The sequence below is a fragment of the Saccostrea echinata genome, unplaced genomic scaffold (genome assembly GCF_033153115.1).
Source record: "Saccostrea echinata isolate AGI-Se365-2 ecotype Australia unplaced genomic scaffold, CSIRO_AGI_Sech_v1 ptg000012l, whole genome shotgun sequence".
In the NCBI taxonomy this organism is placed as follows: Eukaryota; Metazoa; Mollusca; class Bivalvia; order Ostreida; family Ostreidae; genus Saccostrea; species Saccostrea echinata.
Window position 1 is genome coordinate 4,429,717 of NW_026889761.1, and position 16,695 is coordinate 4,446,411.

The 16,695-nt window shown below is 34.2% G+C and overlaps 1 pseudogene; it reads left to right on the top strand.

Moving 5' to 3' along the window:
* Positions 1 to 15,090, top strand: part of LOC133185704 (angiopoietin-2-like) — an 85,302-nt pseudogene extending 70,212 nt beyond the window's left edge.
* Positions 15,091 to 16,695: the final 1,605 nt, after the last annotated feature.

The window sequence follows — 16,695 nt, forward strand, 5'->3', positions numbered from 1 at the left end:
TCATATGAGCAGAATTTGTATAAAATCTTATACGTGAAAAGAAGAAAACACTTACTGTGGCGTTCAACTCGACATTTAGATATATCGACGACGTATTGTCAATCAAGAATAGTTATTTCCATTCTTATCTCGATACGATATATCCTGGTGAGCTTGAGATAAAAGATACCACAGAGTCTCACACATCTGTTTCATATTTGGATATTTTACTTGAAAAAGACGTTAATGGTAATCTAACAATCAAGCTTTATGATAAACGTGATGACCTAAACTTTTCAATCGTCAACTTCCCTTAATTATGCAGCAATATACCTTCATCACCTGCATACGGGGTTTATATCTCTCAGTTGATTCGATACGCAAGAGCATGCTCTACGTATGTAAAATTTCTAAAACGAGGTAAATTATTGGCAAATAAGTTGGTGAAACAAGAATATCAGCAGTCTCGTTTAAAGTCATCATTTCGTAAGTTCTATGGTCGATACAATGACCTTGTCAGCAAATACAATTTATCATTGAGTCAAATGCTGACTGACGTTTTTCGTACTAATTGTTAGACCATTATTTACACACTGAGTTGGCGACGCATTTTTCCGTTGTTTTCCGATCATTACAAGGAGCACACGGCGGGTGTGACCGGTCGGCAGGGGATACTCACTCCTCTGTGGCACCTGATCCCACCTCTGATGTTTTGGAGGTCCGTGTTTGCTCTGCTCCTATTTTGTATTGTTTAATGGACTTTTGAGCTTGAATACTGTTCGTTATCTCCATATATTTCATTGCTCTAAAAGAGAAAATTAAGATGTACTGTGCTACATCATATTACAGAAATGGTGTAATTCATATGTGGACTTTCAGAACTCAAAAAAAAAAAAAAAAAAAAAAAAATAAAAACAAAAAAGTTTGAAGAGTCAGTAAAAAAGTACGACGTTTCTACACCTTTAACAAACATTCCTTACAATAAATTTAAAACTATGATTTTTTGTATAAAAACAGCTGATTCTTTAATAAAAATGGAACTCGAAAATTTTCGTTACTTGTAATTGATCATCCATTCTACACCGGAGTAGTCCGATGTTGATATAAAATGATGCCGGAGTTCCTCATTGACAACGATCACGGAGTCTTCTAAAAAATGTTGGAATTTTAATGGCATTTATTGTGCTCCTTAATTAGACAACCTGATTTTATATTCCTATGAAGCAAAATTTATTCAAAAACTTCTAAATGAGAAAAAGAAAATACTTGCTGTGGCCTTAAACTCGACATTCAGTTATATCGACGACGTTTTATCAATTCGAGTTTAGTTACTTCGATTCATTTGTTGGCTCGATATATCCCAGTGACCTTGAAATAAAAGACTTTTCAGAGTCTGCCACATCTGTTTCATATTTGGATGTTTAACTGACTAAAGACGATAAGGACCAACTAACAAAATTTAAACTGTATGACTTTTCCAAGGTAAACTTTTCTTATTTTTAGTAATAATCCTCTGTCATCCTTATATGGTGTTTATGTCTCCCAACTTATTTGATACTCAAAAGGATGCTCCGAGTACAGTCGATTTTTAGATTAAGGCAGGCCACTGACAAATAAATTCATGATACAGGGATTTTATGACATCGTTCAATCAGCATTTTGTATATTCTATGGTCATTATAATGACCCTCTTAACAAATATATCCTATCGTTGGCCGTATTTTGGCTGATGTGTTTCATACAATTGTCCTGCCTCTGTTTTTATAGTATATTTGACTACGAAATGCTCCGTGTTCTTGATCATTACATAAGGCTCACGGCGGGTGTGACCGGTCGACAGAGTATGCTTACTCCTCGTAGACAACCGATCCCAACTCAGGAATTTCCGGGGGGTTTATGCCCTGTTTACAGATTTGTATATATTGTTTGTAGATTTCTTGAGATCGATCACTGTTCATTATCCTCACATTTCTTATGCAATATTCTTGATAAAAAAAGGATTCATTTATATGTTGATTCTTTGTATCTTTAGACATTGGAATTTTTCTGAAACTATTAGGAAAAAATGAAGAAAAAAAAATGTAGTTTTTGTAACAATTGTGTAAAACGTTTAATGTATGAGAGCATATTTAACAAAATTCTATTAATATACTCCTGAAAAATTGGATTTAAGAAATTCAAACTTAGTTTTTGCATGAAACATGTCGCTCTCTAAGTGAGTTACTATTTTTTTTTTTACAAATGTATCCGTATACTTTAAGCCCTTGTTTTTATGCACAGATAATTTCTCCATCACAAAAAATATTCGTAAAGAATGCTAGTTACTTTCAATATTAAAATGTCTGATAAGCGGCTATCTTTAATATTTTTATAAAAATAAGTACGTCAATTTCAAATCAATATGATTTTACAGTTAAGATTTTCTAGAATGCACAAAATAAAGATTACAATTAATTTAAACAAATTTTAAGTAAGATTAAGACTTATATATTTCTCATGGTATATTTAACAAGTATTAAGTCAGATTTTAATTCAAAGACCTTAGTTTATTGTTGTTGAGATTTTCATACCATTTTCAATATTTTATGAAGGTTCTTGACTTTTTTCTTGACTTGCTAATTTTTCAAATCTTGGTGGATTTTAGAATAATTGTCTGTTGCTTTACACCGAATCAACTGCATTTTGGCCATGTTTTGAGTAAAAATGATAAAGCCTTTTAAACTTTTCAATTTTTTTTCTCTAGTTTACTAAATAGATGAAATTACCCAAGATACAATGACTTAATTAAATCTTTACATATGATTCATAACATGAATGCATTTTAGATAAGTTTCAGATCTTCGTTTGAAATTTGTAATCGTGATTTATCTTATCTAGAGATTTTTTTTAAATTTATTTGTTGTCCCATCTTACGTCAAAGTAAAAACTTATTGGCAGGATTGATGTCCTAGGTTCACTAGGTTACATAATTATAGTATACAGGTACAGTCCCTGAAACGTTCCACTTTCCCATTTTTCCGTTCGCTCACCGTTCGTTCACCGTGCGTTCACCGTTCGCTCTCCGTTCACAGTTTTGCGTTCAGCGTTCACCGTGCGCTCGCGTTAACCGTTCACAAAGCGTTCAGCGTTCGCTCTTCGTTCGTTCACATTGCGTTCACCTTGCGTTCAGCGTTCACTTATCGTTCAGTCTTTATTGTCATTCGGAACTCCGAAGTGAATGGACTTATCTTTTTTTAAGTAAGGATTTACAAATTTAATAATTAACATATCGTGTCTAAAAAAAACAATATTTATTTTTATTATTCTAACTTAGCTGTTAGGTTATTTATTAAATTTATCTGGAAAATGAATGCTTTTATAAGTACATGTATGTAGCTATGTAGAACGATGCTGAAAAATTAAATTTAAATAAGGGCAATATACAGATGCTTCAAGCACTGCAACATTTTGTTGTTATGTTAAAGACGACAAATCGTTAATGGATAGATAATAAACGAAGTCAATTAATTTACCAACTTCAGCAGAAATACGAAAATACTTATTTCTAACACATTTTTTTTTTCAAATAATACAGTTAGAACTAATTCTGAGGATTATAAACAATACTGCAGCTATCCAGTTAATTAAATATCTTTAGAGGGAATTAAATTGATAGTGTGGCTTGAAAAAAAAAAAAATATTTGTTTAAAATGTAATTTTTTTCTACTTTACAAATATAAAGTCTTTAATTAAAGAGAGAGAAATGCCTTTATAACATGATTATCATTAATATGATTTATATGTTTGCCATTACATATAATTAAGAGCCCCCCTCCCCCTCCTTTCTCGTAAATCTGTTACTTACTTAATATTTCCAGTATATTTTAATTAACATTTGAATAGAAGTTAATGTGTTTTGTAGCACAAAAATTTCAGTCTCAAAACAAACATGTATCTAAACAAAGTCATTAAACAATAGTAGTTCAAAATATACATGTGCCGGCGGTGATATTTTAAATTGGCAGGGAGTAGGTTTCAAATTCAAGCGGCTTAATTATTCCAAGTGTTTATTCCCAATGTATTTTTTTAATAATTTTTTTTTTTTTTTTTTTTTTTTTTTTTTTGAAATGTTGGAATCAGATCTAGAAATGATAAGAAAAAATGTTAAAACTTCTTGGAGATACTTAACACTTTGCCTTCGGTGTGACGAGACTTTCACACCTGCGCAGTGTCGAATGATTTTGATTGACAGGTCAAGCACGTGGACTTCGTGTGAACTTGAAGCAGGAAAATAAAAACCGATTATGACTGTAACACAAATAGGTTTGGTGATAAAAATAATTTTTTCATTGCCTGGTATATTTAGAAAACAATTAAGAAATTTTATTTGATATAGGTACAAACATTTGAGAAAGGGGGGTAAAACCTCTCTCTCTCTCTCTCTCTCTCTCTCTCTCTCTCTCTCTCTCTCTCTCTCATTTGTCTGTTTAATAAAAACTATGACAGCATATTACTTAAATATGAAGTTGTGAAAATTTAATATATAACAAATAATATGAATGCCTCATTGTATCATCTGTCCGAGTATAATCACGGCCGGGAAACATGTAGAAGTCTGCTGAATAAATCATCATAAAAAATAAAACTGACTGATAAATATATTATTGCATTAAAATTTTAAAATACGGGTGTACTTATGCAATACGTCCACATACCTTTGTAAAATATTTTATTTTTTTTCTCTTTGTTTTACATGGAATCGTCTTGGCACGGAAATATACGTATGGTTGTTACAACCGTTGTAATTCATACTATAAGTCCGTAGTTTGCTCTTCTAAAATCCACATTATTTGTAATGATTTTATATAACAAATAAAAATAAACATATCTATTTTACTAGATTAATTTTATCTTTTATACTGCAGCGTTCGGTAACTACAATGTTTTACAGATATAAAAATCGTGTTATTAAAAAGTTGAATTTAAACATCGTACATATGCGCAGAAAATATTGTTAGAAACTTAAATTAATAATTTTACTTAATGTGCATGTATCGTCTTTCTTAGGATACATTTCATTGATTGGTTTATTTATTTATTATTCATATATTTTTTTGCTCCAGGCATACATACAATAGAATAGTTTCAATGTAAGGAAAAGATCAGAGGGATTCCGAACAAATCGTTTATCTTGCGTTCACCGTTCGTTCACCGTTCACTTTGCGTTCGCGTTTGCGCTCCGTTCGCTTTCTGCGTTCGCTCACCGTTCACACATCGTTCACCAAGTTGCGTTCAGCGTTCACACATCGTTCACTTACCGTTCGCTCTGCGTTCGTTCAGCGTTTGTTCAGCGTTCGTTCACCGTTCGCTCACCGTTCAAGTGGGAAAGTAGAACGTTTCAGGGACTGTATGTAGCAACCGCTAAATATAAAACTCCGCTTAATGATAGAAATATCGTTAAGCGTTGCAATGCAGCTTAATGTCATAAATTATTACATTAATAGTTGACATGTTCATCCGATTAATAATATAATTCTTTCATTTAAGCAGCGATTTAGCATTAGTGGTTGAGAATGAAAACTATTAATGCAATAAAATATGGCATTAAGCGATGCAATTGCAGCGCTTAATGATGTTTCTATCACTAAGCGGCGTTTTATCATTAGCGGTTGCTACAAAGGTACACAATTCACCATAAAAGGACATTTTATTTCTTCCACATAAACTCGTCATTCGCCACACAACATGCATGTGATTATATCTATAGCAATATTTAAGTAATGAATTTTTTTGACTGTCATTTGTATTTTATAATTTAAACGATCGCCACATGACCTAGACAAGGTGTACAAGATATACAATGTAAACAAATAATTAGCATACAATCCCAGATTGCTTGATTAACTGGGTTTCGCAGACCAGGTAAAATTGAAGGTATGTCCGATTCGTGGTGAATATTGTCCAATCCATGATGAATTCTGGCTAATTCCAAAATATCGTTTTTAAAGATATGTTCACAATAAATAGCTTAAAGCTGTATCACAAACTCACATTTTAATCACATGACATCGTAATCTCCATTTTGATGATATTCGATCGCCAAGTACGAGGGTGTACGATGCATAATGAACTCGCCCTACATGCAAATCTTTTGCTCTCTAAAATGCTTTTCAATGCGTTCTGATTTTAGATAACTGTTCCATTAATATTTTAAAATAATGAATAAAAACTCTTCAATTTTTTTTTTTTGCATTGGGTAAAGTTTCATGTGACAATGAAAATGAATATGAAACAATATTAACTTCATTCTTATAATGAAATATTTAGTTTTAGACTCAAATTTTATATGTAAGATTTCCCAAGTAAATTGATTCATATACTTAATTAACATATTCTTCAAATTCACACATTTAGATTAATTTTCTATTCCCACTTTTATTTTTATTTTAAATGTCACATTATGAAAATGAGTGTTCAAATTAGAAGTTGCATGTTTCCAAATCTTTTGATATTGCTAGCACACGAAGATGATACACTTTTACTGTTTTGTTTAACTGAAATAAAATCTGGATGGATATGAACAAATAAATACAGACATATGTATGCAAAAGAGTATATATATATATATATATATATATATATATATATATATATATATATATATATATATATATATATATATATATATATATATATATATATATATATATATATATATATATATATATATATATATATATATATATTGCATTTTGTACTTGTATTTAATATAGAAGTGTTCTATTTTAACACTAATTTAAAATTTGACAATTTTGAAATTGAAATCTTTCGATAACGAAGATAATATTGACAAGCACGCAGTTAACTTAAACAGTTATAAGTAGACTACACTTTACAATTAAAGAATATAAAAGTGCACTGGTATTTCTTAAACAAAGGAAATGACGCAATGTATGAGCTGACAAAGAACAAGGACCAGGAACTCCGGGTTTGGCTTCAAAGATTTAATGGTGACGAAGCATACGCTGAGTACTCCACATTTTATGTCGGGAATGAAGACAGTAAATACAAACTTACTGTGTTGGGGTATTCGGGAACGGCGGGTAAGGTTTTTATTTTTATTTTAATTTTTTTTAGGTGTAAATTTTAAAAATGATCATTATTTTAAAAAACTACACATTTTTAAGCGCTTTTGTGTTCATTCATTCATTCATACTTTATTTCCGTTTTGCATTGATAGATAGACTTCATATATAATAACATATGCACACAAGTGCAATGCATGTATATAGAAACAGAAATATTCACAAAGATTGAAACCGTCAGCAAAAGGTCATTGCTTGAAATTCATAAACATAATTCTCAAACTGTATTTACATTTTTTTAAATAAATAATTGAAGGATTGAAAGAAAAGGTTTTGTTGACCATCCTTCCTTGACAAAAGACTACTTTTATAGTAAGCCAAGACATTGCAAATAAAACGAAAGTTACAGAGCTCTATCTTTATGAAATATCTAATATATATATATATATATATATATATATATATATATATATATATATATATATATATATATATATATATATATATATATATATATATATATATATATATATATATATATATATATATAAAGCACTAAAAATGACCAACGACACGAACAATAATAATTGTCAAATTTTCGGGACAACCTGTCCCTTCCTCAGGACAAAGAAAAAAGTTAAGAAGTCATAAAAACAAAGGAAATAGAGAAGCAAAAACAACTAGCACTACTACTAAACTACCAAACACTAAATATTTACAATGTTACATGTTTAATTAGGAGCACTACTACTGTAGAGCCTTTGTCTGCTTTCTTGATTACAATGTCATCCCGATTCTTTAATGATTGTAAGGCGGATCTCTCTTCCTTACTCAAATTGTCGGGAGCCTTGTCTGGCATTGAAAGGAGTTTCTCTATGTCTGACTCAACGGCGTCAATATACGACTCAAGGGCTCCGCATTTGCCCGGTGCAGGTTCCCAGTCACTTTTTGGCCGATAGAGTTTGTGTTCCTCTAGGTCGTGCAATTGTGGCTGAGAAGAGTCATATGAGTCAACTTCGGAGTTTTTACTAGAAAAATGCTCCTTCAACCGAAGTCTCCGAAAGAAAGCTCGGGTGTCCTCTCTGACTTGTTGAACAGTAGTAGTGCTTGATAAAGAGACGTACATGGCGGAGGCCCATAGACAACTCTCAGACGAACGTTTCTATAAGAAACTGGACTCTGACCCTACTAAAGAATTCTCCACCGCCATCACCAAAACTCTTGACGAAATGTTTGAGAAAAACGAGATTGGTATCAACGTCTTTGAGACACTCAATCCTATTGACTGTAGACCAGGACAATTTTATCTGCTTCCTAAGATACACAAAGAAGGTATGTCAGGTCGCCCTATAGTTAGCGCTATTGGACACCCCACGGAGAAAATTTCTGAATACATCGATTTACATCTCCGTCCACACGTAGAGAATTTGCCATCCTATCTCAAGGACACCACGGACTACATTAACAAGACGCCCTCTACTGGCCTTCCAGATCATACCCTTCTCGTGACTATGGACGTCACATCTTTGTACACCAATATTCCGCACGATGAGGGTATCGAAGCCTGTAGAGAAGTCTGGGATAGTAGATCCATACAAATTCCTTCTACCGAGTCCCTTGCCAAGCTCCTTGAACATGTTCTCAAGTATAACAACTTCATGTTTAATGGAGAACATTACCTGCAGGTTAATGGCACTGCTATGGGTACGAAAATGGCACCATCTTATGCCAATATTTTCATGGGCAGACTGGAACGCAACTTGCTACTTCAAGCACCATTTAGGCCCCTTAGCTGGTTGCGTTTCATTGACGATATAGAGATGAAGTGGGTGGAATGTCGCGAGAGCCTCGAGGCATTCATTTCGTTTGCCAACACCTTTCATCAGTCTATCAAATTTACAGTAGACGTATCTAATTCGAAAAACATATTCCTAGATACTACATCTACCCTGACTGATGGTGAAATCGAGTTCAGTCTCCACACGAAACCCACAGATTCCCATCTGTATCTTATGCCAACTAGCTGTCATCCCCCACACACATTTAAGGGTGTGCCTAGGGGTCTAGCCACCAGAATTCGGCGCATCTGTTCATCCCCTGCCTTATATCAAGAACAAAGCGGTCTGCTTAAGTCCCACTTATGCAAGAGAGGCTACAATGCCTGCACCGTACAAACTGCTATTGATGAGATGGCGGGACATGACAGGCAAAACCTATTACGCTACAAGGAAAAAGACAATAGCGGCAGGGTCCCTCTGGTAACCACATACCATCCCGTCCTTAAGAAGCTCAGCGGTATCCTTCAAAAGAATCTGCCAATTCTCCACTCAAATAAACGAATGGCAGAGGTCTTTAAGGAGCCCTCATTGGCTGCATACAGACGCCCGAGGAACCTGAAGGACATGGTAGTAAGAACCAGATTGGACAATCCATTACCTAACGGGGGCTTTAAAACTTGCTCTGACAGAAGATGTATTCTCTGTAAGTACAGCTCTGACACAGACAGTTTTAAAAGCCCCGTTACAGGCCGCAGCTACAAAATACTAGGGAATTTGTCCTGTCAAACAGACAACTGCATTTATCTCACCAGTTGCAAAGTTTGCTCCAAACAGTATGTTGGTGAAACAGGAGATATCCGCAGGAGAGTCAATAATCACCGTTCTACCGTTAGGACCAAAAAACTCAATGAACCCGTTGGGGAACATTTCAACCTTGAAGGTCACAAATGGGAGGACATGACAGTAGTGGTTATTGACCATAATCCAAGATGGACAGACGCGCAGAGAAAAGGCAAGGAAAAGTTCTGGATGCACAGGCTGAAGTCATTCCGCCCTAATGGTATTAACAAACTTAATGACTTCACCAGGATGAACGTGAACTAGACCCAATCCCGGATTGTAACAAACAAGTTCATTCTCTCTATATAGTGTAAACTTTACCGTTAATTCGTATTAGTAATCCTGGAACACCCTACCCAAATATTTACAGCTCACATTTTTGTTTATTTCTTTTTTCCGATTTCCAAATTTATAATATATCCAAATTCATATTTCTAAACTGTCCTTCCATATTATCTTTCTTTAATTTCTTTTTATCATGTAGAGTTGCGCTATTTTGAGAGAATAAGACAATGTATGATTTACTGTTGGCCGTAATTAATTAGCGATAATTAATTCGTTCAATTATGTAAATCACACTTCACCAGACTACACCCGATAGACCGGACGCAATTCATAGCGCTCCGGATTTCTTTGTTCACAACTGTTTATAAACTCAAAATTAAACATGTAACATTGTAAATATTTAGTGTTTGGTAGTTTAGTAGTAGTGCTAGTTGTTTTTGCTTCTCTATTTCCTTTGTTTTTATGACTTCTTAACTTTTTTCTTTGTCCTGAGGAAGGGACAGGTTGTCCCGAAAATTTGACAATTATTATTGTTCGTGTCGTTGGTCATTTTTAGTGCTTTATATAAATTTCCATCCGTGACCTTGTATCTACTTAGTAGATCCGACAGTTAGGATATACAGTGTTGTTGGTTTTTAGTGCTTATATATATATATATATATATATATATATATATATATATATATATATATATATATATATATATATATATATATATATATATATATATATATAACCTACCTTTTAATGACTGATTCCCATAAAGTATGACAAAAACCTTGTTAACAAGATTTTCTTTGATAAAAATTGATTGATTTATTGACTGTTCTTTTACTTCCCGTTTGAGAAATTTTTACTCATGTAGAAACGTCACCATATACCGTTGAAGGGCTTCTAATATAAACCATTCTTTGGCACTCAGTCATAAAGCAGTGAGCATTCTTTATCGTGCCCACGCCTACCGTGAAACGGAGCACTGGCTTTTAAGGACTCATCCGACGGACCCACAACTTTCACTTCAAAGTGCCGAGCGCTTCGCAAAGGGTCATATGCTACCTATTTTTATCGACTTAGGTCAGTCGCGCCCGTGATTTGAACAGTGAACACACTGACTTCCAATCAGGAAGCGTGCGTTCTACGGTATGAGCTACCGTGACGGTCTTTGCCAAAGAAGATTTTTTAACATCGTTTTACATTGCAGACGATCAAGAAATACTTGTACTCGAAAAACTTCAAAAAGGTTTTTACAAATGTCAGACATTGTACGTGAAGGGGGATGTTGGGCATTTTGTCAACTATGTTTGAAAATATTCAAGCTATGTATATAACTGGAGGACATGTATTTCTATAACTTTTAGCCATAAAGTACTGAAGGTGTTACAACTAATTTGTAAAGATACACGAGTGTTGGGCTTAGGTACTGAGATCCAATATCAATAATAGCGAAATGCAATTTTACCCCATTTCGGCATGGTGAGATTATCCTATCTTAAAGATTGCACTTATTACATATAAATGAAAGTATCAAGATGATATCATTTGTTCAGACAAGGAATGACATAATTTCCCAAGTACTGTACATAGTCGAAGTCTCAGACATTTAGCGCAAAGTCTCAGAATGCAAGGTTTTTCGCCACTGCATGAAATACTGGTATGAAATCCTCAACATTGCTTGATTGATTGATTGATTGTATATTGTTTTACGTCCCATTCGAGAATTTTTCACTCATATAGAGACGTCACCATATACCGGTGAAGGGCTTCAAATTTTGTCCTTTACTCGGCACTCAGGGCCATTGAGCAGTGAGGGATCTTTATCGTGCCAACGCCTGCCGTGACACGGGGTCTCGGTTTTTAAGGTCTCATCCGAAGGACCCGCAACTTTCACTTCAAAGTGCCGAGCGCATGGCGACGGAACAGTTGCTACCTATTTTTTATCGACTTAGGTCTGTCGCGGCCGAGATTCGAACTCACGACCTCCCGATCACGGAGCGAGCGCTCTACCGACTGAGCTACCGTGAACGGTCAACATTGCTTGAAGGGATGTTGGCGAAAATCTTATACATGGCAAATCATTTTTATTCGTAGGGGGCTTAGTGAACACTAATCAGCATAGATGTACAATTTAGCCAGGCTAGGAGGGGGGGGGTACTCTTTTCCAAACATAACTTTTTGCTGTTAAAAAAGACTGGTTGCCGCCCCCTTTCTAGTTGCAATATAGTAAAATCAGGATAATGTGGTGAAAGATGTTGGAATCTAACAAGAAGCTAATTCAGAGAATTTGTTTCCCCCGCTTAGGGAAAAAAGAAGAGCATTCGCAGTTGGGGGGGGTTCACACTGCCCCCCCCCCCTGTATTTGTAGAATTATTAAATGTATACATGTATATTGCAGCAAATTAAAAAAATGCCAATATGGATATAAAGATTTGATTGCTTATTCTTTAATATGTGTATAGAAAATTCTTTTTAAGATACAGAATATTTATCACACTGTAATAATGATTTTATGAGTTTGTACACGCCAGACATAACTTTTTCATTTCACGTGTTGAATAGTATCATTCAGTAAATCAAAAAAAAAAACATAAACAAAAACAAAAAAAAAACAAAAAACCAAAAAAAAAAAAAAAAAAAAAAAACATTAAAAAAGAAAAATAGAATCGATCGGGGATTGAACCCGGACCTCTCGCTTGCTAAGCGAGCAACATATCCATACACCACGGCACTTAATTACACAGCAAATTAAAGGCAAACACTAAGTCACACACAAAAGGCAGTAATGATAATGTCGTCAGAGTTATGCTTCTTTGACTATGTAAGAAGAAGTTGATATATTCTTTTCCATAATATGACTCATATTGAGTTAAGTCTGATTAAATGCAAACATTAGGTCACGTATAATGTTTATATTCACGTTCGGTTTTGTCAAAATTCTACACATTACAAATTGTCTAATTTAGCCTTTACTAAACAGTTCTAATAGATGTAATTAGAATATAAAGTCGGCCGACAACCTGTATTATACGTAATAACTCTCCACATACCCCTGTGCTAAAAATAGTGCCAAGCGACTTTAAAAAATTACAATAAATAAAAAAAAAACGGGGCGGGACACTTAGAGAGGGGCGAGAGATGCAATAGGGAGTTATGGTATAAAATTTCTTTGCAAAAGCTCAAAAGCTTTTTGAGATATCGCTCGGAAACGAAAGTGTTACACACAGACGGAATATTTGTGAATTTTCGACCTTGAACTTTGACCCTTTGACCTCAAAATCAATAGAGGTCTACCTTAGGCAACAGGGAGTTGTTATGTAAAATTTCATTGCAAAAGCTTAAAGAATTCGCGAGATATCGCGCGAAACGAAAGTGTTAAAACAGAGAGAATTTATTAATTTATGACCTTGAACTTTGACCTTTTGATCTCAAAATCAATAGAAGTCTTCCTCAGTCCACAGGGAGTTGCTATGCAAAATTTCATTGCGAAAGCTCAAAAGGTTCTCGAGATATCGCGCGGAAACAAAAGTGTTACAGACAGACAGAAATACAGACGGACGGACGGACAGACAGACCCAAATCAATATCCCCCACTTTCAGTGAAAGCGGGGGACAACAATAACGCCACTAAATAGGGTTTTCTAGTATGCTCAATTTTCGGGTTTTTTTTTTTACTTGTCAAAGATTTTCCATGTAAAGTTGTCAAATATTTTTATGGCTGGTCCCCTACTTTCAAAAACGATATTACGTGCCTGTTAGCACACAGTAATTGCTTTTGCATATGAGTAAAACAGATTGATAGTTTTTTTGTATATATGAAGTGTGTTTATACAGAGAGATATGCTTACATGAGTGTACATGTATTTCACATGTAAACAATATCTTGCGTACGAGTAAAGTCCGTCGTATAGACAGAGTACTTAAAACGAAAATAAATAATAAACTTATTTCAATACAGAAGTATGTCTTTTATACACATGTACACGGCATATTTTTACATTACAATTATTTTGATACAGGCAGGCCCGTAGCAACGTTTTTGAAATGAGGCAACCTCCAAAAAAAACCTATACTGTCCACTGCCCAAATTTCCAAAATCCTATTTGAGGGGTGGGGGGATGGGATGGGGTTGGGGTTGGGGGTTGCACCTTTTTCTAACTTTTCAATACATTTTTTTCCAAATGCTGTAATTTGCCGGTTTTCGATCGTAAAGCAACAAAAAGAGTGGGGATGGCAAGAGCTTCCAAGTAAAAAGTTACGTAGTACAACTACATAAAAAAAACTTTTCTTATACTACCGGCCTGTGATGCAAGTCTAATTCTGAAATATATTCATGAAATTGAATTTGACTCGTGCATTAAAACATTTGTATGTATTGTTTCTGAAAATTACAATTTCATAACTACTTAGAATTTCCGCCAAATATCTAGGATAGTGTTACTAGTTAAAGATAAAGTACACAGCGTTTTTGTTTATGATGTTATTTCTTTCTGTGTTGTCCGCGTGGCGCAGTGATTAGAGCGTCTGCTCTAGAGTCGCGAAGTAAGGAGCTGATCCTTACGTCGCGGGTTCGAATCCCACTGTGGGACGTGGAGACCGGTCGTTCGGATGAGACCGTATAAACAGAGGTCCCGTGTCGCAGTAGGTGCTGGCACGAAAAAGATCCCTCACTGCTCAATGGCCGTAAGTGCCGAGTATAGGACAAAATTTGCAGCTCTCCACAGGCTAGTGGTGGCGTTTCCATATGAGTGAAAAATTCTCGAGAGGGACGTTAAACAACATACAATCATCAATCATCTTTCTGTGTTTATTGTTCTTGATAGGCAAAAGACATTCTTATCAATACTGTATTCTAGGTGACAGTTTGGCTTTTCATAATGGTAGTAAATTCAGCACTAAAGATCAGGAAAACGATAACTGGAGTGATGGTAAATGTGCTGTCAGATTTCATGGAGCCTGGTGGTATCACTCAAGTTGTCACCACTCACACCTAAACGGAGAGTACGCCCAGTCTGCTTTGTCTAATTGGAAATACCCGGTATGGAGCCACTGGAAAAATACTGAAGCACTACAAAAGACTGCGATGTTCATAAGACACAGTTAACTAAAGATGATGTATGTTCAATCCTGTCTTGTAATTTAACATCATATTTTACTCATGTCAAACAAACAGTATTAACAACTTTACGTCATTAAATTATTTCTGTTTAAAATTTATATTCTTTATCTTGTAATAAACAGCTACATTCTGATCCTGAATTTTCAGAGCAACAAAGTATTAGTTATATGCCTTGTATGCTTGCTTGTATTTGAAACCTTTTGAAAAATAAAGGTTTCAAATACACGCAAGCATTATGCAAGCATTATGAATACATTGCATATAGAAAACTTGAATAGTATCGTTATATACATATATATATATATATATATATATATATATATATATATATATATATATATATATATATATATATATATATATATATATATATATATATATATTGTATTTGCAATTCAAGCTTAGGACATGAATGATGAATAAAAACAAAAACTATGAATAAAAAGTATCACTGAACAAAACCAGATACAAACACGTGTTCTATTTTTCACGTTCGTAGTTTAGTATATAAATCAGATGATGATATACCAATTCTTAGTGATAGTCCCGTGTTTTCCTCAATGAATTTCACACTCTCTGTCTGCGAAGTAAATTACATGATATACCAAAGGAATGGGTAAAGTTTTATTCTTATGATACGTGAACAAGTTGATAAAAGTTTTTCAACCAATCTTCCATGAGTTAGAAACGGTCACAGAAAGTTGTAGACGATTTAAACAGAAGTCAATAAAAACTTGTGAAAGAACAACGGGACAACAAATGTAAACTTGACATAACTCCAATATACTGTAAAATAAAATTATAGAATTCACATAATTTATGATTGTTGCGGTAAAAAGTTTCATTTAACTACATATTTGTCAGGAAGGGAATTTTGGCTCTTGTAAATATTTCCTGTATAAAACTTTTCATGCCCCGTTTTGAAGATATCATAAAAAGAACACTATAATGTCGTTCATTTACATACGTACAATATTTTAAAAATCGTTTGAAAAATCTGTTATTTAAAATGTAAATAAGTTTTCTATTTTTTACCTCTGATTTATTAATTTAGTTAAATTTGATAAATAATGTTAAAAATGCTTTAAAAACGTGAATATGCTTTAATTCAATATACGGGGAGAACTATTAAAAGAAACCCAAATAGGCCAACTTTAAAGCAAATCTATAATGTTGTACACTCAAATCAATAATTAAAAAAAAGTTTGATAAAGTGTATTCATCTTCAAATGTGTAACTGTTAGATGTTTTTGTGAACACATTTGATACAGTATGAACTATCAATATCTTATGCATGCTGGTAAAATTGACGAAATTTCTGTTCAGTACAAGTATGATTGTTGCATTGGAAAACCCCAAACTCCATTTTCCGTCGGGGGGCTTCGCACCCAAAACCCCATAAAGGTTTCTACCCTGGACCTGCCGGGGGCTGAAGGCAGCCCCAGACCCCCTACTGCTTTGTTTTAACCTCACTAAAATCTTGTCAAGCTACGCCCCTTCTTTCTTTCCATCATTGCAATACCTGAAGTGTTATCGTTCTCTCTGTCTGACGTCAGCTGCCACTGACCCTCAGCCAGGGAGGAAACAAATAGAATCTAACCGTTAAGGGTATTTCATAGTATCGGAAGAAGTTATA